Consider the following 27,893-nt stretch of genomic DNA (forward strand, 5'->3'; position numbering starts at 1 on the left):
TAACATTAATAATAATGGTAATAAAGGTGGAAGAGCCGCACGAAGTCAGCGCAAAATATGCAACCAGAAATTCGGGAGGCGTGGGGACACTCTAGAAATGATTTATTGTTGCTATGTTCATCCGGTATTGGAGTTCGCAGTGTTCTATTTGCTTGTTGCGCTACGTACAAATTACGTCCCCTGTTTCTGGTCGAGAAGTTGGCGTTGCGATTGTCTGCGTACTAGCTCTTGAGGCGTGATTTCCTTCATTTTATACCGATTGATATTGCTGACTGTATTAAATTTGTAAAACTGTTTGTAAATTTGTAAAACTGAGGCTCAACCAATTTTTTTCTTTTGAAGCCTGAACTTTACTCGAGGAACCCTGTGAGCCTGCTTCCAGCTACCCCTATTGAATTGCGCGCAGACATGGCTTCAGCCGCTTCATTGTGACCTTCCGTTGCTCCTTTCTTCCCCCACAAACTTGTCTCCTGTCGAAACAAACCTATAGATATATCTACCGAATACGAAGCTCTTGCCGACCCGGTTCCTCAACTGTTCGCTTGAAGATGATTTGCCCGCTCTCTATGTTGATGCTATCATTGCATACCTATGCATCGCAAAGTGGTAAGAGGGCCGGGGTTAAAATCTCTGAGTCTCTGGACTGCTCTTTTTCAACTACACTGTCTGATTATAGCCTACTTAAAATGCGAACTTATTGACGATAATTTTTACCCTGCAAAAAATGCAGCGTACATTTTTGGAGATTGTAATCCCCTCGGATTCTGTATATGTACCTTCTTAGCAACTGACTCTTCCATTCTCCGCGCCTTTCATACATTCGTTCATCAGCAGCTTCGCGAGATGTAGTTAGTGTGCAACGCCATGCAACGATCTTTTTCTATGAAGTGGTAGACCAATTAAGCACTCTGATTCTTGGTGGCTCTGTCGCCGAATGACGTCCAGTTCCCAGTTTTACGTTGGGGGCGAGGTTCCGTCGTTTCCAAATTTTACAAAATCCTCGGCAGGACGTCTTTCTCTCATGTTCTCATTAAAATATATTGCATTCATGGAAGCCGAAATTCCGTGATTCTCGGAAATACGGGGTAATTATTCCGTATGGGGAGGGACTCTTAAGAGTCCCTTCCCATGCAGAAACTCCCCAATACATATATTTTATCCACACAAACCTGCACAGGCATTCGTCTCCTCAATGCACTCTCGTCAAATATGCAGAAACAATGCGACACTTCCTTTAAGAATTGCCGAAGCTGTTTCTCGGTGCGAGCCACGCGGCTAGAATACATTTCTAATCGACCTGATTTTCCCGCTATTCAGAGGCGGAAGTTTATCGACAAAGCTAGAAGGCGCCTAGGTCTTACATACGAGTTTTAAAAGGAACTAATCTAACGAAAAGTGCGTTACACCGGGAGGAACACATATCAAGCTGACAGCACCGGTTTACGCCTTAACACCTCAAGGCGTAACGTAACGCCCTATACATCCGGCATATTCCTTACAGTTGCTGCAGTTACGTACTACGCAGACTGCAAAGAGAAACATTTTACAATCCCAAAATCCTTTTGCATATCTCGCCAACGATCATCTGCCCATTCATCATCATGCCTTCTAGTGGGCACATCTCGTAACCCATCCCACGGGCAGTGGGAGCCCGTGCAGACCATCTCGCGCCGGAGTTTCAACGTGCCCCGGTCAACGCGCCCGGGACTCGGCGCAGGCTCGCCGCATACTGCAGCACGAGACGCTACCCACGTACCTATAGTAATACCTTCTTGCTCACATAAATTTGTATTCCTCCTTGTATTTTCTTCTGCATTAGCACCCTGCGACCGGAACTAAACCGGAACTAAAAACCCCAAGGAACCCTACTACTATGAAGCTGGAGTGCTGCAATGAAATATTCATATATTAAAGTAAGGTACAGCTTCGGTACCAAAAATGTTACTTTTGTAAGGGTGCCACGCATAAACTTCGCCATAAAGCCCCACCAGCAGCTGTTCCCAAATGTAGTGATTCAATGCAAGTGCAACGCAACATTCCACCACACTCACAGTGATATTCCGATATTAATTGAACAATCTTTATTCGACAAACGAATAGAAAGTCCGGGCGACCAACTTATGTTCCAAACGCGCGAGCGCCCTGGGCTCCAGGAGAGCGTCGTGAGTTCTGAGGTGCAGACCCGGGTCACGCAGGTGCACAGTTCGCGAGCACTCGGGACAGGCCATCGTAAGGTACTCGCACTCGTGCTGAAAGTTCGGGTGATGTCGGAAGCGGCTGTGGTGGTGCAGCAGCCGTTGGCTTCGTTCCAGCAGTTTACCTGCGGCAAGGAAATAATCTCATTGCCCATGGCCACAGTATACCACCAGGCACCACCGATATTGGCGATTAATTACTCCATTAACCACGCAGAATTCAGCAATGTAACAAAATGCGAACATTGCAGTAACTTTGTGTCCACATCCACTACACAGGTATCATGCACGGCAGTGCAGCGCAGTTTACTGACACTCAGAAAGCGGCGCGTTTCCATCGGAAGTCCAGGGTTCGAGAACCTAGCGCAAGTAAGAAGCGCGAAATTAAAAATGGCTGGTTGCCGTAATGAACGGAAAATTCACGCACGGCGGATGGGGTAACACGCTGGTATTTGTTTTATATACCAGAGCAAAGAAGAAGAACGGCAGAAATATATAAATAGCCCGTCACTGCAAAAGCAGAATTAATAACGATAACAATATGCCTATGATACAATCCTGGAGCGGGAGCGCTAAGGGAAAGGAGAACAGAAAATGAGAAGGGGAGGTGGATCGGGCGAATGGTGGCTCTAGACTTCCGCGTTGCATTAAGGAAAAGCTGGAAATTTTAAAAGAAAAAATGGTCGATAAAGTTAGTTTCAAAGCGGGCATTAGCTTACACCGCCTTGACCAGGTACTTCACTCTAAACGATTTTCACGTATAGATGGTGAGTCACATATGGGAACCATGACGTTCGTCGTAGTCTTTTAAAGCGAAGCTTTCAGTGCCTGGCTGATGGCGTTCGATGTCGCGCAAAAACGCACTGCAGGAAAGCCACCTTTACTCAAAGGGTTTCACAAAACGGCGCTTACAGTGATCGTAATCAAACATGGGTCCCTCGCGTTATGAAGCCGACGTCTGTGCGACTGCGCCGGTTTCCCAAAGGACTTACATTCCGACTCGGAATGTTCGACAGGCTGTGCACCTGACGGAGAAAGGGCGGACCCCTGACTGTCTGTGGAGGTGGCTTGCTCTTAATTATGCTCCTCACGTAAATGAACAGCAGGTCGAGTTCTTGCATGGCTACAGTAACATCGCCCACTCCAACAATTTCGGCTAAAGAGCCGAAATTTAGCTCACTCACCTTCGGCTGGAACTAACGCGGTTTTATAACCCGGAATAACAATGCCTCGATCACCTCGCTCTATGCCTGGGCCATTCGAGCTATACATCCCCGCTGATGAATTTTCCAGTCGCATTTCAACTTCCAATCACGAGTTTAAAGTCGCTATCTGTAATGGTCGCTCAAACAAATCGGGCAACAGGGAGAGGTGTCCGCGTTCCAGAAAACTCCCCGAAGCGGTTCCGAAGACTTTAACACCATCATTTCGCTTGTTCCGTACATTTTAAAACGTACAACGCGAGGAAACCATTGACTGCAGAAGCCGCAAAAAGAAGTCGTGTTCGCAAATATTGCAAGCTGCCGCAAGAAATACCGAAGAAAGGACAAGAGCGCCAGCTGTGAACAGTGCTCTTCGAGCATAGGAGACAGCACGGCAGTTTCTGTTTCTTTAACCACGGGCGTGCTTTAACTTTGTCTATGCGCGCGACATCTGAATGTTTAGTGAGCGACTGTGCCAAAAACGTTACTCTATGCGAAAATGTTTTATAGAGCAAGCAACCCCTATCACCAACGGTTTACTGAGGCACGTTTTGCGAAATCGATTGATTATGGGGTACAACGCGCCGAAGCTAGATCTCGGTTATGGGGCGCGCCGCAGTGAAAGGCTCCAGATAAACTTGGCCCACCTGGTGATCTTTAACGTGCACAGAAATGGACACACGGGCGTTTTCGCTTTTCCCCTCCACCTGAAAAGTGGCCACCGCGGCTGCAATCGAATCCATGTCCATGCACAGCAGAAGAAGGCCCTAACTACTATAGGGCCACCACGGCGGGTCGCTTCGCGAAACTACGTCCGTGCAGCCGGCGATGTGAATCTAATTTAACGAAAGTGTTTTCAAGTGTTTCAGCCTTTTAACTCGCCTGTCCTGAAACTAATTCGGTTATATTTCGCAGCTAAATTACATCAGATGGTCACGTTGTATAGTTTCGGCCTAATAGTTATTTTACACTTAAGGCTGTGCAAAATTTCCGTTGCCTCTAATTTTTAGTTCCGTCAAAGGCGTGCGGACGTTGAGTTTTTACAGGTACAGAAAACAGGACAATCTATTCCTATTCCGCGTATCCCCCCGCCCCCGGACGTGGAATGCTTCGGACCATCGTTAGGTCCCGCGGTGGACTGAACTGATCACTGCTCAAGCCGGTTGCGCGGGGCCTGCTGTCGAGAGCACGCACGGCGCGGCTTAGAAGTACAGCACACATGCCCAGGGTTCGTATAGGTTTCAAATGCAAGAATTCAAGAATATTCAAGGGCTTTCAAGGCCCTTCGAGGCATTTTCAAGGGTGCAGGGGAGAACGTGTACCAAACTGTTCTACTACTGCTCTGCTCACATGCAAAACAATCGCAAGTGGTCAAGTTTAGTGCCACCCGCAATAATGAGAGAGCTTTACAAAAAACATTCCATTTCGAACTTTTCCGAGCTCTGCAAATGCCTTTAATACACATTCTCGGGTGGCGAGTAACATAAATTAATACCTCCTGCCATTGTCACCCCTTAATGTCTGTTCATGAACAAGGGAGGGTCTCCTGACTTCGCCCACCATCACACCTGTCAAAATAATATTCCAACAAAGCTTAGGAGCAGCGCTAGATGCACCGCGTTCTCACATTCAGAGTATTGCTTATATGTGCTCATTTTTATGTCATTCTGAGGTGTCAGCACTGTTCGTTTTCGAAACGTAGTGGGGCATAGCTATGATGGGACACAAGAGATATGCAAAATGAACAGCAGAACGAGGCAATGCAGAAAGCAGATTCTAACATGGGAAGGGGACCTATGTTGATTTCCCCTAGTCTGATGTGGGGATTTCATTCCGTATGAATCTTTGCGTAAAGCAGCCCGCCTGTACTCCCAAGCTGGCTTGAAATAGGTTTTTATAAGGAGTGTGCAGGGCCACAGTGATAAGCCATAAAAAGCAGGTCCCATATCCGAGTCTCTTCTTTATTGCCCAAAGAATTCTGAATTTCAAGGGTTTTCAAGGACCTGTACGAATCCTGAAATTTCAAAGGCACTGCTGAGCAGTGCATTTCTAAGTGGATTTATTATAGGCGATTGCCTAACAAAGCACCTTTGTAGCTTAAAGTGTGCATAACGTTAGCAAGATTGTAAATGCGTATGTAAAACCCTAAAACTTGCGAGTATATCGTCTATCAAAAAACAAAAGCTGATAGAAAAGCTGCATCTGCTTATTAACTCAAAAAACGCAAAACTCTGCCTATGTAGGTCAACTTCACATTTATTCTTTAGTGTTGTGGTTAGGTAGCCAAACAGGAATCACTTATGAAAGCTACAGATATGCCACGAGGCGCATCGTAACAGAAAGTTATGGATTACCGTAAAACCACCTGCCTGATCCTGCATTTTGTTTTTCAACTCCCCCAGAATGAAACCTGGTGCTCTGCCAGGAATGAAACCTACAACCCGGTGCTCAGTAGGCTAGCGCAACGGTTTAGTCACTGGGCCCCCATGGCAGCTACAGGCTTGCAAGACAGGGCCTTAAAGCTCCGTGGCATACTGGTGAATTCAGTTTCTTTCCAAGGCCAAGTGCAACCTGAAGCCGCTCAAGCCTTCTTACACGTGTGCTACAGAAGAACTTTCAACTGACAGTTGACTGCTTACGTATAAGTGCTTAATAGATTCGCTACAGCATTATCATTATTACCGCCAGGCAGCCCCAGCTGCCTACACTGAGTATTGGACGCGAAGTTGAGGCAAGATGAAGACGAAGATGTGTTCTTTTTAAATGGTGCCAGCTGAATTTCGGGCCCAAGTTCACCTGTAAATAAATACAGTAGACTCCCATATACACGAACTCGAAGGGACCATGAAAATGTATTTGTATTATCAGAAATTCCTCTCACACATTTCTTGCGTGGTGCACGTTACACGAGAGCAACACTGTTGTTTGTCTTAACCATAAAATTAGCCTTAACCGAGTTCGTCTTAACGAAGGCCTACTGTAGCGTTCCTTGCATTGCTCTAAGCCCCAGCGTTTATTTACGCCGTTACAATAAACATTCTGCCACCCAATAGACGATGGTTTAGAACACTTTCAAAACAGCCACGCAGCACAGGTCTTAAAAGAGTCGGTGGCCACCGACCTGTGCATCAGCGGCCTCGTCGTCCGAGAAGAAGTCGCTGAGGAACTCCGAGGGGGGGTCCCACCAGTCGCCCCAAATGAGGAGGAAGAGGCGGGAGTGGAGGCGGAAGGCTGCAGGGCCTGGCTGTTCTCGAGGACGCGGTGCAGCAGGGGCCGCAGCGTCTCCATCTTCTGCGACAGCACCAGCAGGGAGGACTCCAAGGCCTCCAGCCGGGTCTCCGTCGAGGGCGAAGGGGCACGGGACGACGACATGACGATGGTCAGGGGGTGTGGTGGCCCAAGCACTCACACTGACCTGCACACGTTCCGTGCAAGTTCCGTGGGTACTTGTTGGTACGACACACCTGCTACGGTGGTAACACTCCACGAGGTGGCATTCTAACCCGATGGTGTGGCAGTGGCATCTACATTCATGGACACCAGGTTGTCCTTGCACCATAGAGCTCCGTAGTAACTGTCATGGGCACCAGCATAGCAGCTAACTATGTTCCCCTCCTACTTGGGCTTCGCTAGCCACAGGGTTTATTTTGCTCCTGAAGCCAAAACCCCCAAAATAAGGGTAACTTTCTTTTCTTGTTCATCTTGCACGAAGTTTGCCAAAAATTCCCCGATAAGCCTTTTGACCTCCACTATTCTATTGGTAAAACAACCTTGGATGATCTTGTAGCAATGATATGTTTTATACTGTGGCCACAGATAACTTTTCAGCCTGTTCATGAGCCATGCCAAGGTTAAGTTGAACATTCCTACCTGGTACATGACGACACACTTACTGAAGTATAGCTCGCCTAAACACTGGCCCCAGATTTCCCCTGGTATACTTTTAGTATGAAACTCTTTGCATTGCACGATTGTCATCTCTCTCTCTCTCTCTCTCTCTCTCTCTCTCTCTCTCTCTCTCTCTCTCTCTCACACACACACACACACACACACACGCACGCACACACACACACGCACGCACGCACGCACGCACGCACGCACCGTCCTACCGGTCCACTGTAAGCGACAGACAGACAACTGCCCCCTCTGGGCTGACATCACCCACCCCCTGTTTCAGTTCACTGCAGCACAAAAGCCTCTCCTTATCTTCAACCATCTATATCTACTCTTGGCCACCCAAATTCACATCCCACTTCTCCACTAACTTTTACTTAAGTCTTCCACTACCTCGCACTACATCCCCCCGGCAGCCTTTCTGTTAATCGGGTGTTGTAAATGCACTGCCTTACATGCAGGAGTGGAAGCGGGCTTGATCCTGTTGGAGCAGCTCAGGGAGCAGGAATAATGCTGTTTTAGGGCAGCTTTGGAGCACCAAAAGGTGAATTTTTGAGCACGTTCAAGTCTGTTTGGGAGCAGGTTTTTAGGGTCACACACCATTCATTCGCGGTTTTTCATTTCTGGCAAGCACAAAGAAAAATTCGAATGGCCTTTACTCAACATTTGTTTAATACCGAGCAGACCACTTTTTCGACAAGTTAGAAAAATATGCGTTCCCAGAATTAAAGCATCATATCTGGCAGACCAATCACCAAGAAAAGACTAGAGATAAGCAATGCTTTAAACAACTGCTCCTATTTAGACTTCAGGAAAGTGAAAAGTAACACCATTACGGCCATGAGAAAACCAAGACAACGCTAGGTGAAAAGGTCTGTATTGCACCTAAGATAGAAGGTTTACCTTCATTCTACACCTAATTAGACTATAGACATGAAAAAAACCTGAGAGAGGAAGAAATTAAGAGGAAAACAAACTAAGAGGGAACTAGATATAATCTGAACTAAACCTGACTAAATTCCAGAGAAAGTACAGATAATTAAAGGCTCACTTCACAGCAGACAGACAGACTAGGTGAAAAGGTCTGTATTGCGCCTAAGATAGAAAGTTTACCTTCATTCTACACCTAATGAGACAGACATGAAAAAAACCTGAGAGATGAATAAATTAAGAGGAAAACTAAGACGAAACTAGATATAATCTGAACTAAACCTGACTAGTTTCCAGAGAAAGTACAGGTAATTAAAGGCTCACTTCGCAACGGACAGACAGACAATGAACTTTATTGAAGGTCCTGAGGAGCACCGCCGCCATTCAGGACGGCAGCGCGGCGGGCCGCTCCCACGTGGGGGCTTGGAGACCGAACCTCACCGCCGCGTCGTGGGCCCTCTGGACGGCCCTTAGTTGGTGTAGTAGATCGGGGCTCTCCAGGTCGCAGCGCCACTCTTCATCAGTTATGCGCTGAGGGCCCCGAAGTGAGGGACACCACCAGAGCATGTGATCCAAATTGCTACGTTCTCCACAAACCGGGCAGTCCGGTTCAAAACTGTCCGTGTAGGAGCTGAAAGTGGATAGACTATAGGATAAGACCTGGTCTGCAACATTCGGAGCGTGGCTGCCTGCGGCCTGGAGAGTTTCTCCTGCGGAAGAGGAAACATTCGCCTGCCCAGCTTATAGTGCTGAATAGCCCCGTTGAACGTGAATAAAGTGTCTCTGAAGATCTCCCAACCAATCCCCGAGGATCCGCCTCCGTCCGACCTGGAGCGGTCGGTTATCACGTGCGCGGGTGTGGGCGACCTCGTTGAGGTTAGTTAAACAGGACAAGTGCGACCCTAGGTGAGCGGGAAACCAGGTGATGGTGTGTGAGAATATGACCTTATTTCCTATGATGCGAGCTAGCTCGGCCGAAACGGAATCTGATGCAAACGCCCTAACGGCCGTGCGGGAATCGGTGTAAATTCGACGCCGTCTGTCTTCAAGTAAAGCAAGAGCCACCACGACCTGCTTTCACCTCACAAAACAAATAAAAATATATCCTAGCGTATTATCCTCATTATTGACCAAGTAATATACATGTTTCTAAGCAAAAATACTGTGCAAGTGCATCACATTTATCCAAATAACGAACGCACCAGTGTTTATATATATCAACCTGTTTTCTTTTTAAAGGTAAACAGCAGGCTTCCCGGAGGGAGAATGGGGGAGAGGACGGGCCTCCCCCTAGTCACCCCCCCCCCTTCAAGAAACACATGGCGTTAGGCAACACCTACGGAGTTGATTATTTGCAGACAGACAGCTGCTAGCTTAATTGAAGCTCCCCTGTCGCTTTTGACATGGCATCGCCTGTCACCTCATCCTGGTGGACAGGGCAAGGTAGCATCTAACTTACGGAATGGCAAGCGGTCTTCGGTGTGATGTGATGGTCCAACTGAACAATAAAACTGTTTTGTTACTTTTTACACTAAGCGAAAAGATTGCAACGATGGCTGGTGCCGACGCATGCATCACGGCGCAGCGCGCGGCAGGGTGAGGTTGCATTTCAGGCCAAAGTTCGCGCATCAGTCACGCCCCAAGGTCACTCGAAGTCCCGTGAAACTGTGCCGCTACTTGGAGACTGGGAAGTTGTGACGAGTAACTCCAAGCTCGGGGCATCCTTTAGGGAGTTTACCGGAGCGTGCCACGTCGTGAATGACAGCTTAACGAATGAGTGCCTACTGCTCCTTGCTCAATGCGACTGGCATTGACCATCACTTCACCGTCGCGTCACAACCTTGCGGCGTCGCTTTGCAGCAGTTTCGGCGCAATTCTGCCTTTTGGAGCAGGATGGAGCAAGAAAAGCAGACTGGAGTAGTATGGAGCAAATGGAGCAGCACTTCCACCCCTGTACATGCCAGCCCCATGTTCCCTGCTTTCCAAATTTTGCATAAGGTTTTTTTAATGCTACTTTTTGTATCCGTCTAAACATTCTCCAACAGGAGAAGATCAATTTCCCTTTCAAGATGCACAGCATGGAGGGCAGCCACGAGTCTGTCACACTTCAAAGGATGCTAATAGCATTGCATCTGCAGTAATACAGACCCTGCTTCTGCCTGAATTTTCACTCCACGGAACTCATTTGTCACTAAGCACTGCTAACCATCCTTTTCGCTCCATTAGAATTAATCCAAGCTTTCTTTCAGAGTGCTTAGTTCAAGACCAACTGCACTCAGATTTCACCTCAGCCCAATGTGTTTTGAACGCGCTGTACGTACCACCAAACCAACGGGGACATGACCGGTAGGCCCGTAAAATGCATTGTTAATCAGCAGAAAGTATTTAGAATAGCTTCATCGCAGACGACGCTGCTCCTGCCGTAAACAGCCACGAAGCAAAAGTGACATGCCAGCCGGCCGGACGCTTGTTCCTCCGGCTAGCCAGAACCGGCAGAGTGCTGCTGAGTACACTCCTCCGAGGGCTGTCGCGCTGCGCACAGGTTTGCTGCGGCCACTCACTTGCTGGCTACGTCAATTCAGCCTGGCCGTAATGGCCGCATTCTTCTCAATTTCAGTTTCAAAACCGCAGATTTTTGCTGGTCGTTTGCGCCGTGCATGCGCATGTTTAAGCTGTCATATTCTGTACCTGCAGCAGTCAGTTAGGCAGCCTATATATACAGAAATAGAATTTGCAAGAGGTCAAAATTTTCAGCGCAGTTGGCCTTTAAGATTCCAAGTTTCTGCCTCACAAGCTAAGCCCAACTTCTTTCGCGTCGTTTGCATCAGCGCTGACAGCCTGTCCCAGTTGTAGTCACCCACCTTCTCTACTGTTTCACAGCCTAAACAGTTAACACTACTTTTCGTTCCTTAACCCTACGGGCGAGCTTTGCATGCGAATACAGCTCCTGAACCGCTCCTTGTGGGTATTTTCCAGACTTATCGAATTAGGACAGTGCCATGCAGTCTAGTTACTAATGATGCTCTTCCTTTCCCGCGATAAACACGGTGGGGGTTTGCTCAGGTGAATTTAATTTTGCCGCGTTCCACTTTGTTACTTTTGGACTCATCAGAATTAGGAAGTACGAACATTGCCACAATATTTAGTAGTTTGGAAATTTTTTGCCTATTTAAGCGTCTCATTCAAGAATTCTTTTAATTTTTGACCAGGTGGCTCAATCAAGGGACAGACAGACCAATATTCTTGCGCTTGAGTAGCCCAAGAAAAACGAGCTAAAATGGAAGGTTTGGCGAACTGGTAGATCCTTAAAGGGAAAACGAACACAAAACGATGACACCCAAGCCTTCTTGGGTGTCATCGTTTTGTGTTGGTTTTCCCTTTAAGAAGAAGAAGGTAACACACACAGTGCTTGCACTGTTTATTACCTCCTTGGGTAATAAACAGTGTCAGCACTGTGTGTGTTACCTTCTTCGTGTGTCACACCTTGCACTGGTTTTCCCTTTATTCAAGAAAAACTAGCGTCTATAAAACGTGATGCAACCAAATGAGGCATACACAACGACGGTTGGTGTGGCAATGGGCTTGAGTGTGCCATCTTCTAGGTTCTCTTTATCTAAGGATTCAAAACATACAATTTCGACTGCCGTATGCCTTCGTACATTTCAATTAAACTCTATCGTTTGGTTTGTGGTCAATTACTCGGATTTATACAGTAACGGAAAAGTAACAACGTTGCTTTTTCACTGTAACTGTAACTGTAACGAGTTACTTTTTGGCTTAGGTAACTAAGTGTAACAGTTACATTTTACTGGTAACGTGCCCATGACTCGTGCCATCAGCAGATATCAGGTGCCTCAAATTGTCTCCATTTACTCGCACCCAAGACATCCCCCAATCCAGCCCCCTGATTATCCCCTTCTTGACAGGTTGGAAATAGGTTTAGAGAGATGGCATCTCCTCGTATGACATCCTTCCTGATAAGGACCTTGTCCCACTTCATATGAATTCACATGATGCCGCTATCGCTCGCTTCTTCGCGATTGCCTCACGCTCTGATAAATTAACGCCAGGGAAACCTCGCTGCCCTTTTGCTGTCTGCTGGTCAAGACACCTCCTGTGGAAACGGCGCGCACCGCGAGTAGGAACGGCAGCGAGCTCGTCTAGGCCGCGCCGACGCCACGGCCGGGGCACAAAAACAGGCTTGCATTAACCACTTTGAAGGAGAACCACACGTGTTTCCCATTGATTACTCATTCAAAAGCTTACTTTTTTGGTTCTCGGGGCCCTTCTGTTAAGCTTTTAACAAGCTACTTCCATTACCGGGCTCTCAAATAGTACGGATAAACAAGTAGTTATCGCGTCGATTTTGCAAATAGGTGCCGCAAATTAGGTGCTGCGTGGATGTTGATCCACGCGGCACCTGCTCTGGCGCATATCGTGACGGCAGGCGAAAGGCCCACACAGCAACAATACGACGGCGCAGTTCTAATTTTTCCCGGCGCGCGTTTAGCGCCGCGCAGATATTAGCGGGTGCGGCGGCCGGAACGCACAAGCCGCTGCTCTTCAAGACGAGAGGCGCGGGCACGAGCAAAGCTAATGCGCGGAGCCCAAGACATTGCAAAACACAGTGCACGGCCCCCAAAGGCGCTTCGCCGCTGAGCAACCCCATCTCACTCAGAGCCCTTTCTTCGCTGCGCGAGGCACAGCGGTAAATCTAGGCCGTACCTCGATCATATAACACCCCGGTCATACGACGCTTTTGCGTAGTCCCTTCAAAGTCGTATCGGGGCTCCACTAAAGCGCGATTTCATTACTGCGTTATTTGCTTTGCATTACTGGCTTTGCATTATACTGCATTATTGCTGCATTACTTGCTTTCATTAAACTACTGCATTATTTGCGTTGATATTTGAAAATTTCAAACATTCGCACAACCTTACAAAGAATACATAAATCCAGTGATAACTCATCCGGGCACCCGGCGAACGCACAGAGAATTTTTTTTTTCAACCACTCACAAGGATGCGGTCAATGGGCGCTGAACGGCGGTAGGCGCTGATGGTGATCCGCTCGTTCCCATCGACAGTCACAAAAGATGGGTACGTGACGTCATTTTCATCCATCTCCCCCTCCCCCAACAGGCCAGTTGCTGGTGGACCCTCAGGAATCTGCACACAAGGTTTGATACAGAAAGCCACACTCTGTCACTCAGTGGCAGAGCCTAAAAGATGTTCCAGCCTCAAAGGCTCCCCTTGAATTTCAAACTGCGGGAAACAAAAATTTGCCACCCCCAGTACGAAAACACCTTCCAGATAGCTTCTAGACCCCACACATTGACAGCACAATGTCGTGTTTAAAGAGGCCATGAAGACAAAATGCAACTTTGGCTCATTAGAAATATTTCCTCATCATGATAACACTGACACCACCTTCAATGTAAACTTCACTCACATGAGCTGCATAATGAGGGAAACATAAAATAGTCCGGCGACTTGCTAGCTACTTTTCTGCACTGAACGTGTGAGCTCATTGCGATTGGCTGAGGCTGACAAAATTCAACGCAAGTTAAGCAGGGTTGAAATGGTTTACTAATCACTGACCAAAGTCAAAATATACAAATGACGTTTCGGGAGCACTCCGGCTCCCTTGTTCATGGCTCCCTTGTTCACAACACTATGCTCGAGCAAAGAAGTATACGCATACCCAGGCCGCCATCAAAACAATACAAGAAGACTTAAGTGCCCCGAGCAATGTTTACCTTACCAAAGTGCTTTAACGCATGCGCTACGAGGCGCTAGCCGAGGCGGGCGCGTGCTTATGCGCCCATTCGGTTGCTGCGAAGACCACGAAGAGTCAGAAGGCTGAGCTATATAGTAGGCTACGACCATTTCACGTTGACATATGTTAAAAACTGAAATTCGGGCTCGCGCTTTGAAGCGCCTCACGCTATGGAACGCTTCCAACGCCAGCGCCGGCGGTTTCCTTCAAGGGGCCATTTAATGCTTTCGCACAAGAATACTCCGCCAGAGTAATTTGTACATCTCGCATTTTCGGTGTGCCACGCCTATTGCACTTCCAGTAGCGCGGCAAATATTGTCAATGAGAAGCATGTAAGCACGTTTGCATCACTTCACTTGGCACCTATCCGCCCTCCATTATTCTGAAGCAAGTTCCCCCAAGTTGACGAGAATTAAAACGAACCACAAGAAGTGTTCACAGTCGATGCAGTTCCGTGCCTCCTTCGCACGCAGTAATGACTGCGTTTACGTATAGTTTACAAGCTGGCAGATGCAATGGAACGAAATTGATCGAGTTTGCAAAACAAGAATCTTCTTCAAGAAGTTTCTTGCGCAATGGGGCCTGGTCGCTGACCGTTGCCACAGCATGGCATGACACCGCAAACTTGTTCATCACCAAAAATGATTCTATAATAACTCTATAAATAACCTCCGAGAAAGCACTGCGTACCACTCCGTATGCTCGCTCCACGCTTGAAGAATGGTCAATATTTCGTTGATCACTGGCACACCTTTGCTTCAGTTCAGTTTATCTAAGCTGCTGAGACAAGCCGACTTCGTAACATTATTGTCAAGTCTCTTATTTCATCAAAACTAACTTTCGAATGTGAGTTAAGAGGAATCACAGCGAAGACACCTAGTCGCCCATCTCCGCCAAGCCGTTCATGGGAGTCGGTGCGAGCGACCGGTGATGATGATGGTGATGATGATTGCTATTGGTTTCCACTTTGTAGCGGGGTTATGACGTGTCATATTACCCAAAATTACTAATTTGCCTGTGTTTTATACTCTTGGTTTAATACTAGCGCTGCTTAGGACAGGCACAAAATGCTTATTAGGCACAAAATACTTTTTTTTTCTGTTGCAGGTAGTAACTGTCCTAGGCAATATTCCCCTCTCTGCTTTTCGTCCACCAGCATTCTAATCTTGTTTTCGTCGCCTCGACAGCCTTCAAGTTAACTTCCTCTGGGCTAGCCTTAAAACCTATTCCTTCTGGATGCTGAATATTTCCCTTATGTAAATTTGGATGGGTACCCTCGCATTCTAACACTACGTGCCGCACAGTTTCTGTTTCTTTTCCGGAGACCCCCCATAGCCGATGATGATGATGATGACGACGACGACGATGATGATGATGATGATTAGTGGCTTTCCCTTTGAATCGGGGCGTCAGTTGTCAGCAACCGACTTGCCTGTTTTATTACGCTTACTTGCCCTACTCCCAGCTAACCTATAGATTTGCTTCCTCCCTCCCATCTCTCCCTCTTTTCTGTTTTAAACTCATCGCCCCCACCCTCCTTTTTTCTCCCCTCGCTGTTCTAAATTCTCATCCGTATGATTACTCCGCCTGCGTACCCATCCCTTCCCTACTTTTCCTCCACCACCACTCCAGTCGCCTCTTTGTCACCTCTATGGCCTTGAAGTTGAGGTTCCCCCTCGCCCCAAATCCCAAAGCCTCCGCCAGCGTCGTTTCCCCCTCACCCCGCGGTGGCCGTATCTCGGTGCAGCTCCTGACAATATGGTCTATAGTTTATCGATCACTGCCGCAGCATGCACACGTTTCATCCTGCTGCCTGTAGCTCCCCGTGTATGCCCGGGTTCTCAGGCACCCTGCCCGTGCCTCGAAGGCAACGCACTGCCTCTCGTATTGCCATAGAATACCTCCTTCTTGATTTCCCGTTTCTCTGCCCTATAAGTCAGCTAACACCGCTATAAGTCGGCTAACACCATCGGCTAACACCGCCACCTCGCGGCACGTTGCGGAGTGAGCCGCATTTCATATGTTTTTCTGGGGGACGCGCCGAATGGGACGGCCGGAGCAACGGCTTGGCAACGGCACGCTGCCGGCAGCGATAGCGGAGGCCATGCCTTAGTAGACCTCACTCACGGAGCGCAGTGTAGACGGTGCGGCGAATAGGCGCTATTACCCAGCGTTCCCCGCGCGCCGCACCCTGCTCACCCCGGCTACAGTGGCTAGAATGGGAGGTTCCCGTTTGAACCCATTCCCATTTCGCCCTTCCCGCTTGTTCCGTCCCGTTTCAACCCGGCGCAAAACGACCTTCCCGTTTCGCCCTTTCCCACTTGGCCCGTTCCCGTTTGAACCCGTTCCCATTTCAACCTTCCCGTTTGTTCCTTCCCATTTCAACCCGGAGCGAAAGAACCTTCCCGTTTCGTATTTTCCTATTTATTTAGCCCGTTCCCGGAATAACGTACCCAGTTTATGAAACGTTATAAAAAACATCTTCTTGGTATTTTTCATTTATTTCCGTTTGTCGCAGCGATAGCATGCTCAGTACATCCAGAGTTCTTGACTGCTTTTCAAACCTGGGCTTCACTTTTTGAATCTACAGACGACGAAATTTGGTTACAATTCAAGTCATACCAATTAACATTTTTTTAATTAACAAAGCCTAAAAACAAATTAACAATTAACAAATTAATAAACAAATCTTTTAAATTAACAAACAAGTCTTTTAAATTAACACACCAAAAAATGATAAAGCCAAAAAGCCCAAAAAAGCGCTGCGGAAGCACAAATAAAAAATCGCAAAAACACCCTCACTTTGAAAGAAATCGTATTTGGCGGACTAACACATTTAATCGTTATATTAGCGCAAGTGTACATCAATGTCGAAAAGAAACAGATGAAAACTATAAAAGATAAAAAGATGTATAAAAATAAAGTAATCCTATGTATCTGGATATATATGCCACATCTGGCTATAAAAAAATCACAGTCATGAGAAGCGGCGAAAATTATAAACTTAGCTTTGCGTTTTATTGATTTTGTTTATTCCCGTCACTCTAGCGTACTCAATTTGCATAATAGGGCAAACCTTCAAAAACTTAAGCAGTGCAGGGTCGTCTCTAGCCTAAATTTTCTTTACTACAGAAACTTAAAATTGTCGCGGGAATACTACCTCCAAGGGCCTTTCAGACGTTCAGCCAGAAGACATCATAGTAAGACTATTAGGCAGCCAATCAGCTGAATTACTATTCGAAAGTTCTCTTTGTTTCCTCGTGCAATTTCTTACTGGAATACGTTAACTGAACGAACAGTGAACTCGGTATCGTTAGAAGAATTTTCCCCACGTATGGTAAATATGTGTTCTGGTTGAATTGTCGTATTTTAAAATTGGAATACATTACGAATGCATATCCTTGTTCGGACCCCTTTGTGTCTTTTACATATTTATGTCTTCTACTTATTTGTGTGGGGCGTTTTTAAACTACGCCAACCAATACTGATGTGCTTTTATGTTCACTCCTGCATGAGCCCGACCAGGCCGTAAAGTATCAGTAAATAAATAAAAATATCTGCCCATTACTCACGTAGGAAAGGCATTTGTAGCCAATTATCAGATTTCTGCACATGTCTTTTCCTTTTTTAAAGTCTCTCCTACGGACATCTTTGATCTATAGATCTCTCGAACCCGAAGACAAAGCTACGCTCCAAACAATGAGCATAAGAGTGGCTGATAAATAAATTTCAGCCGCACGTACGAACACCAACTGCATAAAAATCCAATGCGTGCATTCCTCAAGATATTGGGTATCTTTATAGTGCACTTTCGCCGCTACAAAGTTTGTGTCAAGAGGGCAGTATCGACCTAAGGCATTCGGAAACTTTTATCGGCCGGAAATACCGGTCGATTCCGGAAAATTTGGTGCATACAAGTTTTTAGTGCATGATCCGTTGCTTGTAAGCACATTTTGGGGAACAGTTTCGAAGACGGTAACGCATATTTTCAGAAATTCAAATGGTTTGCAACAATACGGGTTCAAATGAGAAGGGCGCTTTGGGAGCGGGTTGTAATGGGAAGGGCGTTTTGGGAACGGGCTGAAACAGGAAGCGCCCAAACGGGAAGGTCGTTTCGGGAACGGGCGCACACGGGACGGGTCAAGCGGGAAGGGCGTTTCGGGAATGGGTTCAAACGGGAAGGGGTCAAACGGGAATGGGTTCTTTCGGGCTACACCCGCTAGAATAGGGAATTGTGATGAAGGCGCCGCGGCTCGCGTGCGCTTCTTGGATGCAACCGCGCACTGGCGCTGACGCTCGCTTTCACGCGTGGGGCATATCAGCGAGTTTTAGGTGACAGTTTTTCACGGCCCGCTCCGCTCCGAAAGCAAGCGGGAGCGCCATTGCGCATGAGCGTGCTGCCGGTACCGGTTGCGCTGAGCGTGCCGCCGATACCGGAGCGGACCGTCGAAAACGGTTCGCTAAAACTCTCTATTGTCATAGACTGCACAGATATACGACCGCGACGGGGCGATGGGGAAGCGACGTTGACGGAGTCCGTGTAGTGGCGAGGAATCAGCCGCAGAATTAAACACCTGGTGGAAAACTCAACAGTGCGCTATGCTGAGGCAGCAAAGGGCTGAGCCTATGATTCAATCCCCTACCCCAAAGCTTCCTTGGCAGCAAGTGGGTGCCGACTTCGAAGGCCATTTCGAACGCCATGACTTCCTGTGCGTGGTTGCCAATTATTCCCGCTACCTTGAAGTATTGTCCTTGCGTGGAACTTCGAGTAGCGCAGTTATCTCCGCCATGAAGAGCGTCATGGGGCGCTTCGGGGTGTGCGAGGTGGTACGAAGTGATAACGGACACAATTTTCGTCCCGTGAATTTGCGGAGTTTGCTGAAAGCTACGGCTTTGCCCATCGCACAAGCAGCCCGGGTTTTTCGCAGTCGAACGGTGAGGTGGAACGTGAGGTGCGTACGGTGAAGGAGCTGTGGCGAAAGAACGCAGATCGTCACATGGCCCTGCTGGTGTATCGCGACACTCTCGGATCCACAGGCTTCAGCCCAGCGCAGCTGTTGATGGGCCGGAGGTTGCGGACCCGTTTGCCGAAATCAAGGGACTTGCTGCAACCAGCCTCACCTCTCCCGGCGACTTTCGCCGAGCGGGATTCTGCTACACGGCGGAGACAGACGAAAGGCTACAACCGCCGCCCCGGTGTTCGGCAGTTACGGGAGTTGCGGCCTGGTCAGGACGTCTGGGTCACCGACCCGCAGTGTGCTGCACGGGTGCTGAGCCCGGGGCAGCGGCCTCGCTGCTACTTGGTTTCGACACCGAACGGGTTGGTGCAGCGGAACCGCCGCCATCTCGTTCCCTTCGCGGGACAGCAGGGCTCCCGGGGCGGACTCTGTCACCCGGAGAGCAAACCAGCTACCCTATCGGTTCCAATGGTTCGCAGGGGACTTCTGTTCGAGGCGAGCCTGGCGTGGACCGTTCACCGAGTGCGGAAACTGCGAGTGCAGGGACTCCACGTGTTCCTAGTCCGTGGCTTACACGCGCACGCCGACGCGTGGTCGCGCCGAAGAGACTGAACCTGTAAACCTGTAAAAAGTGATTTTCCCAGAAGGGGAGATGTGGTGTAGGGGGCGCCACTAACCCTACTAACTCGCTAACCTATTAACCTAGGCACCTGTGTCTGTTATCTGTGACTTGTTCTGTCGAAGCGACAATAAAAGCAGTGGGCATTGGCCCACGGTGGTTCTTGTGCGGTGATCACTATGGCGTGACTCGCTACAAATGCCATTCAGTATTCTCGTGTAGCGCCGAACTAATGACATTTAGAGAAAATGGCATTTGCTCAAAATGTCAGTAGCAAAAAATTAAAGTAATTCCACTCCACGTGAAGCTGTCGGAAGTGGAGAGCCGTGATTGAACAAAGGTGTGTTCCAAGGGTTTATGCAGAATTTCGATTTTGGGGGGGTGTCGGTGGGATGTTTGGAGGGTGTTCTATAAATCCCTAGGCAGGGTGCTTGTGGTTGTGGAATCTTTTTTTTTTTTTGGGGGGGGGGGGGGTCGAAGTCCTTCTGGGGGGGGGAGGGGTGTTGGGGGGTGTTAGGAGGGTGTGTATAACTCCCTGGTGTGTTCAATGCAATTCAATTTTCCCGGCTTCGCAGTGCTCGCGCACCTTCTACTGGGACAGCTCGCATCCTTTCCTTTATCTTTTTTTTTAGATGCGAGGCAGCTTATGGTCGAGCCTGTTCCCTCCGCCGTTGTATAGTGACTATATTCTAGGCACTATAGCCGTTGTGTGGGCGCCGTTGTGCGGCGTCCACACCCCCACTGCGCATGCCTGGCCAGGCACCGCTGATGATGATTGTGGCAGGATGCCCCTAGGGATTGGCCAACCAAAGAATCCATCACGAGATAGCTTCGCGTTCAACCACCGTCGTCATCTTCCCGTAGGAGAACCTTGAGTACTATGCGAGGTATTCCTCCTCTCCTCTCCGACGCTCCTCTCCTCTCTGGCATTCCTCCTCCCCCTTCGAAGCTCCTCTCCTCTCCGGGATTGCGCAACGAATGGCAACACCTGCGGCCCCGCGCGCGATAATACGAAGCAGCTTAGGGTTAGAGACGCGACGGTAGTCGCTGCATACTCCGCTGGGGGCGCCACTGTAGCTTTGCGGTATAAATGACGCGCGTGCGCGCTCCGCTCCCCTCATTCTCCTCCCGCAACGCCGCGATCGAACTGAAAACTAATGGGAACTTGAGTCGACCCCATGGCTGCTTCGCATACTACTCAGGGTTCCCCTGCGGGAAGATGGTGAAATTTTCTTTTTCTGCCTGGAACAGCACGAGCGGGAGTTCTATTCTTTTTGTGCTTGCTGTCATCTCGCACGTGCTGGAGCCTTTCTGCGCCATTTTCAACGCGTTTGTCGAACGCGACTTTTCTTTTTTTTTTTTTTTTTCGGCGGTCACTTTTTTCCGCTCACTATCGTATAAACCAACCCAATCAGCGCACCTAACTAAATGAACGCGGGGACTGCCGGTTAATTACACATTTTGGCCTCAAATGTAGCTGTTTCGCTAAATGATGGGGACATGTACGACAAGTGCCAGCGGTTCCAGGGATTTCGAGCGGTTCTGCTCATGGGAACCTCTGGACCAATCCGGAAGGCCGAAATGAGGGACAGAATTGAGGAAAACATGTCGGTCACCTTTCGAGGCTTCTCTTTGTTTACAGGTTGTCTGGCAGCGCGTATCTCGTGTGCTCTGGGATTATTCTCCGCCTTGAAATATGATTACGTGGCACCAACACCGCGACCCTACGTCCAGGGGAAATGGCCGCCACTCAAAAACAAACCAACAAAAAAACCCTCAGTCTTCTTGGCTCGAGAGGGACGTTACCATGTGTGGCGTTATTGTCGTTGAGTGATTATCGGTAGATGAGTTTTGTTGCTCTGTGGCGCGGCACTCGCGTGTCAACCCCCACCACCATTCGACAACGGTAAGCGGGCATCTTTTCAAGGCCTCTGTTTGGGTGCGTGCCGCCACCTGACTGCGGAGGCTAGATAGTGTGACCGCGGACAAGCTACGACGATGAGCCAGGCCCCTAAGGATCGAGCTTTGCACTTGCATGATCGCAGCGTTATCGCCACTCAGTGAATTACCGCACAGCGGCCGAATGTTCGGGGCACGTTTCTACAGCTACGAATCCCGCAACTCAATCCCGAGTCACTCACATGCGTGGACGCCATTACGCTCAGCGCAAAACATTGCGCCAAATCAGCATTGCGTTTCCGTCAGATCTCTCAAAACACCCCAGCCGAACGATGAATGCACCGAAGGATGCCCACATTACGCGGCTGCACCCGAAGGCTATAGGCATGATTAAAGGTTAAAGAAACCACAGGTTACGCAGACAGCCCAGCACTCACACAGCCCTCTGCCCTGCCGAGGGAGGCGCGGAGGTATACACGGAAAACAGCTAGCTTGCTGACGGCACGTGGCCCTGTGGCTACAAATTAAAAATTAAAGCCGTCCCACTCAACGTGAAAGCTGTCGGAAGTGTAGAGCAGTGATTCGTCTTAATGGGCTGTGGCGCCGTTATCTGCCCACTGCTACCACCCATCACGCTCTTAGCCTCCACGTCTCACTCCTCTCGATGAATTGAACGGAGGTTTGTCCAATGCGCTTCAAATTTCCCGCCGCGCACCCGTTGCCTTGAACAGCGCGAGCGGGAGTTCTGTACTTTTTGTGCTTGCTCTCATCGCGCACGTGCCGGCGTCTGACTGCGCAGTTTAGAACGCGTCGTTCTTGGCGGCCACTGTTTTCGCTTACTATGGTAATTAAAACCTACCCAACGGGCGTTCCGAACTAAATGGACGCGGCGGCTGCTGCTTGGATACACAAATTTTGCCTCAAATGTACCTGCAGTTTTATTTCGCTAAACACCGGGGAGATGTATGACAAGCGCCAGCGGTTCAGGGGATTGAAACAGTTAACCACTTGTTTTTCGAAGCCTCTGCTTGGGTCCGAGAACGCCGTGGGGCTCCACTTGGGTCCGTGATCTTGCGGCGCCGCCTGATTCCCGCAGCCGCAGACATTGCGACAGCGAACGAGCTAAGACGACAAGGCGAGCCCCTAAAAGAGAACTGTTGCAAGCAGCATCACAACTTACGGGCCGGTCCTGCGGTGGGCAGGTGGTCTCGGCTGGCACAGCTGGGTTGGATCTCGGCGTACGGCGGGTACACTACTGTGTTCGCTGCTGGAGACCGTCGAACGAGCGGGCAGCGCGGCGGTGAGAGTGACACGTACGCGAGCACACGAGAAAGAGTCACGAGCCAAGCACGCCCGTTAGGGATCCCTCCCAGTGATGATGATGATGATTTATACGGGAATAGTTCACGCCCAAGAGCGAAGGTCGGCCCTGTTCTCCAGTCTCCCTTTTGTCTTAATTAACGCCGCTATTTGGTCGCATGAGTTCAACGTGCACACCCACCGTTTCAAAACCTCTCCGATTACATCAAAAACGGAGCGTGAAATGGGGCGATGCTATCTGCAAAGCACATTTATTACTGAGCGTTTATGAGCATCACGAAACAATACCACTTCTTATTGTCAGTGAAAAAGTCATTAGCCATTCCACTCTGTGGATGACTGGCGAATCTTTTTAGCACACGATTTTTACGTGACACAGAAATTAATTTTGACACAATTAATCTTTAAATCTTTTAAATGTGTTTACTGATAACTACTCTACATAGGATGCTACATAAGATGAGACGTATAAGCTTGAGGCCTAACTCATGTCTCCATCTTGAAAATGGTGCCTATCGTAACTAATCTATTTAGGACGCATTTCCAAGTGATGAGACGTTTAAGCTCGAGGTTTAAATAATGTTTTGAACGGCGTGTGATTTTGGTGTTGTCCGCGTGCTGACAGTACAAACACCGGGACGTTGATTTTGGAACGTAGAGGCTTCTTCAAGGTTGGGGCAGGCTCGAGGCAATTGATGATGATGATGATGGTGTTGGTGATGATGAAAATACTTTCAAAGCTTTAGTATGCTATTGATGTTCTTAAATCTTAAAGACCATTTGGTCCATTCTATTTTTTCTCTACTCAGATTTCATGTGGGCCAACCTTTCGTCTTTGTGCATTTTGCGGTTCTGGAAACCGGACACCGTCTTCTTCAGTGTCTGAATCGTTTTTCACCGATGCAGGTCAATTCTTTCCACAGAGCCTTGGGAGACGTCAGCTTTTACAACTAAATCTTTAATCATGAAACACAATTTCAAATAGCAGCTTCTTAGCCATTCCAAAAATGATATGTAATCGCTAATTTTGGAACCTTCACTTGCATGATCGTACCAAGACCAGGGGGCTGAGCTCCTTTGTTTTGACAATAGGGGGTGCTAGAGCACCCCCTGACCACCCTATTCCAGAGCCCCTGAACATCTCGCACTTCAAACATACGGGATTTTTTCTTCCGGCATGAAAAAAATTTTAAAGGAATCCTTCCAACTTTTCAAGAATGCAAAGGTGAAAGTGTAGCTGGACCTTCCATTCATATGCTGTTTACCTTGGCTTTGATTTTGGAGCGACGCCTGTCACTCGAGACCAGCCCCTGCATAGCAGCGTTCAAAGCTCCTTTCGCTCCGTCGCCTTTGCCAGGAGCCCCGTTTGCCCCCGTGGTACCTTCACCTCTTGCGGTGGCTCGTACTGCTCGTGTGGCAGTGGCATACCTTCCCCAGCACTGCTGTTTCCTTTTTCCATCGTGCGCTGTCGCCCCTTTCGAGAGCTCTCCTCCTCTACCACTGCCGTTTCCCTTTCGCAATGGGTGATCCTTGGTTCGCGTTCGCTGCGACCAGAACCACGACTTTTTTGTACTACCACCGATTTTCTGTACCTCACAGCGCATTTGCATGAAGCGTAGAGATCCAAGGGTTTCGTGTTAAAAAACATGGAACCCAAGCCATATAAGCTTCGCTTAAAATAAATTCGTTGGTAAAACAATGCAACGTCCTGAGCACAAAGTACCCAAGACCGTGTTCCCATGCATCAAGGGTGTCGTGAGCTTTCCTAATGGTGAGCTGGCTGGTCAGAACACCCCTTGAAAAAGAGAACCTGGATGCTGCCACCCAAGCTAAGGTGAACTATCACAATTCTGTAGTAGTCAAACGCACGTGAAAGTTGATGCTGAAAACCTGGAAATTTGCAGCGGGCGGTGCTGCAGGGCACTGGATAAAAAATCTTCTAGTGGAAAATCTTCTAAAAACTCTTTCAGTAGATACGGTCTCCATTTGCTGCTTGGTGTTCACAGGACAAACTAATAAAGTAATTAGTTTGTTCTTATTTTTTTGTAGAACAGAGCTGTTATGGTTCAATTCCTTGAAGATCTTTACAGGTCACGTCCTCAAGTGGAATGTCCCCAACTATGACTGCCGCTGCACAGACCCCTAATTCATTCCACACAAGCCTAGTGATAACAGAACAATAAGATCAATTCTGCCACGCTCTCAATTTGTATACTGTAGAAATGACGTCACAGCACACGCACCTGACATCCAGGGTCGGTCATTGAAGCTGTGCTCGATGTTGTATTGTGATGTTTGATATGGGGCCCCGAGAGTTAACATTCTTTTTTCCTCTTCTTGTTGTTGAATTACGTTATTTCCACGAAAAAGGAAGGAATGAATGAAGATGATTTATCAGCACTGAATATTCTTTTAATGAAGCAACTTTGAGCTCCCTGTCATATGCTACTTTGCCTCCAGTGTTGTTCGGAATGCTGCCGCCCTAATCCTGCAGAGCAGCTTGACATGAGGCAGTCTCGGTTTAATGACAGACCGATTACGAAATAAAGCAGCCCTTCTTTGTATCTCGTAATTATAGCCAAACAACGGTAAAACTTGAACATTCCATTCTGCCGTTACACGTTCGCCACTCAGTTGCACTGTTGTGCTTGCTACAAAAATATATTCATAGCAACAGGCTAAATCGCTACCCCTAACAACACCTTTGCGTATGTCCAGATGTCTAAATCACCATAGTTGTGCACGCATCTGCAGCAAAACAAGGACATTCAACTCTTCAGTGCTTCTTATGGATGTATAAAATGATCTTCCCGATGGTATCGCTTCTATCCCAGATGCGGCTTCATTTGGGAAACGTGCGCAACCATCTTTAATAGAAGTAGTGTTGCTTTTCTGTCACCGCTTGTTTGCCCAGCTCTGTAACCTTGCCTAGATTCATGCTTTATTTATTTTTGAGATTCTTGTTGTACTCATATAGGTCTCGTATTCTGTGTTGCTTTTAGAATTTGCATGCCTAAAATTTATATGTTTGGGCTATGCGTGCGTCTGAACGCAAATGTTTGGCATACGCTATTGTAAATCATTCATTCTTCTGCGATTATCTGGAACGTTTCCGTTCTTCAATGGCTGCCCGCTCTTCCACCGAGGGAGCCATGCACGGTCAACCTACGGGTAAGTGCCGCACTTCAAGGTCACCGTCATCATCATTAGAGCACCTGGATAAAGTTGGCTTTGCTGCAAGGCATTTTGGTGTACACATTCACCCATGAAGCAACTCAGCCAATACAAGCTTCGCTTGAATAAATAAAAATTAACTTTTCTAGAAAAACTGCGACGAATTACTATAATAAAGAAGATCGTCACCTTTGCTGCAAGTTAGTTGGAATGTACCTGGTGAAATGTTTGTTGGTTTGATTGGTTGGCGCCTCGAACTGTCTCTCTGTCTGCCTGACATGTCTTTCAGGCAGGCTGGACACCCAACTTCTGGCTAGGCCGGAGACACTCTAGTTCATTTGGCCAAACGTATTAGTGACGACTATAACAAGGCACTGTCCCCGCATTACCGTTGTCATCGTATGTCAGGGTTCGCACCTCTTTAGTTGCTGTTCTTATGCCCTTGCATGGTTACAGGGACCAGTGCATGCACACTGTGCCGTTATGGCAAGAGCAGTTTTCCACTGCGCAAAGCCACAGTCCAATGTGAACTGCTGCCGCCCTCAAAAGACTGATTCGTCGCATGGTAAGTACACTCTTAGCGCTCTTGAGAGTTTGAATAATGAAAGCCTGACCACCCCGCAAACATGACTCAGCTGTGATACCACTCAGCTGAAACATTAAGGGCAAACGCTTCAATGCACTTGCAGCCAGACGCCTCGGAAGTCGCCACAGTGCGCCTGCAGCCGAACAATCTGCCTGATCGAGCCCGGCAAAGACGATGGCAGATCTGATAATCCAGCCTCTAAGGTATCCCTTACGCAAACGGCTCTCCTACGCTGGCTTCTACAGCACATGCTAGACAAACTTGGACCAGAGGCAGTTCCGGAGGGGACAGGAGGAGTTAACAAAACTTGTTGAGCTAGCGGGTTCATGCTTCTTGGAAATAATACAAGGGGCACTAAGCTGACGAAGACGAGGCGCCTGCATGTGGCGCATGTTTCTACTTCGTCTTCGTCTGCTTGCGCCCCTTGTATTATTTCCAATAGACAGGAGGCGGCATGGCACGCACTGTAGGTTCGCTAGGACTACCTCCCAAGGGACCTGGGTCCCCCCATGGGATGCGCCCATGGATAGGACAAATGTGGGGTGCGTCCAAGAAAGTTCGCCAGTTAGCAATAAATAAGGATGACAGTAGAGCAGCACACGGTATGTCGCCTGCAAGCACTGCCATTTCTGGAGACTGCTGTTTCCTACAAACCTGCAGCACGATAGTTCGTGTCCCCACCTGAAGGTACTGTGCAACTTGAAGGCACTTGCAACTACGCTCGAATAATTTGGTTCAAAGGCATGTGCAGTACTTCCAACTATTTAGCTCGAATTGAATGCCGCGCTGGCTTGAACACTCGCCAGGACGTGAACGGGCTGGTCAATGCCCATTCATTCTGTGGCTCCATTATGGCTTGAAATGTATCAGTTCCATACCCTTTCCATTCCTGGGTATCTGAAAATAATGAGCGATTTTGGAATCATTTCAAACAGAGCTGGGATCTCCCCAACTTTTGTGTTCACAGGGTAACCGTGCACAGTCATTGTACACATTTAGTGTCATCCCCCTCCCCCAAATTTTTGGGTTCAGGGAGGAGGGGGAGGAGTAGACACGGCCAGTAGCTTCCCCCAAAAAACGAAAAAAATGGGCTTGTACAAATGCCTTGGACCTTTCAGGTTGCAGCAACAATAAGAACTACACGAGAGAGAGCGGCTCTAAAGAGGTGCTGCTTGTCTATGTCACCATTGGCTCATTCTGTGTGATGAGGTGTTAAGTATCATCTTCACGAAACAGCGTAAAAAACGGGGACACTAGGAGAGAAAGACAACAGGACGACGCTGTACTCACAACTATTTTTTAATAAACTGCACCACGCATATATATCCCTAGTAGCAC

At 48.2% G+C, this 27,893-nt stretch overlaps 1 long non-coding RNA gene across 1 annotated transcript; it reads right to left on the reverse strand.

Moving 5' to 3' along the window:
* Window positions 1–2,112: 2,112 nt before the first annotated feature.
* On the reverse strand, window positions 2,113–22,839 carry LOC144172490 (uncharacterized). Its single transcript, XR_013323024.1, has 4 exons — window positions 22,656–22,839; window positions 13,240–13,389; window positions 6,519–6,812; window positions 2,113–2,320 (listed from the first exon to the last, which is right to left on the reverse strand). It is a non-coding gene; the product is annotated as an uncharacterized LOC144172490 (long non-coding RNA).
* Between the last annotated feature and the right edge of the window lie 5,054 nt (window positions 22,840–27,893).

Source organism: Haemaphysalis longicornis, unplaced genomic scaffold (assembly GCF_048455015.1).
Source record: "Haemaphysalis longicornis isolate Haplotype H1 unplaced genomic scaffold, Haemaphysalis longicornis Haplotype H1 scaffold_229, whole genome shotgun sequence".
Taxonomy (NCBI): domain Eukaryota; kingdom Metazoa; phylum Arthropoda; class Arachnida; order Ixodida; family Ixodidae; genus Haemaphysalis; species Haemaphysalis longicornis.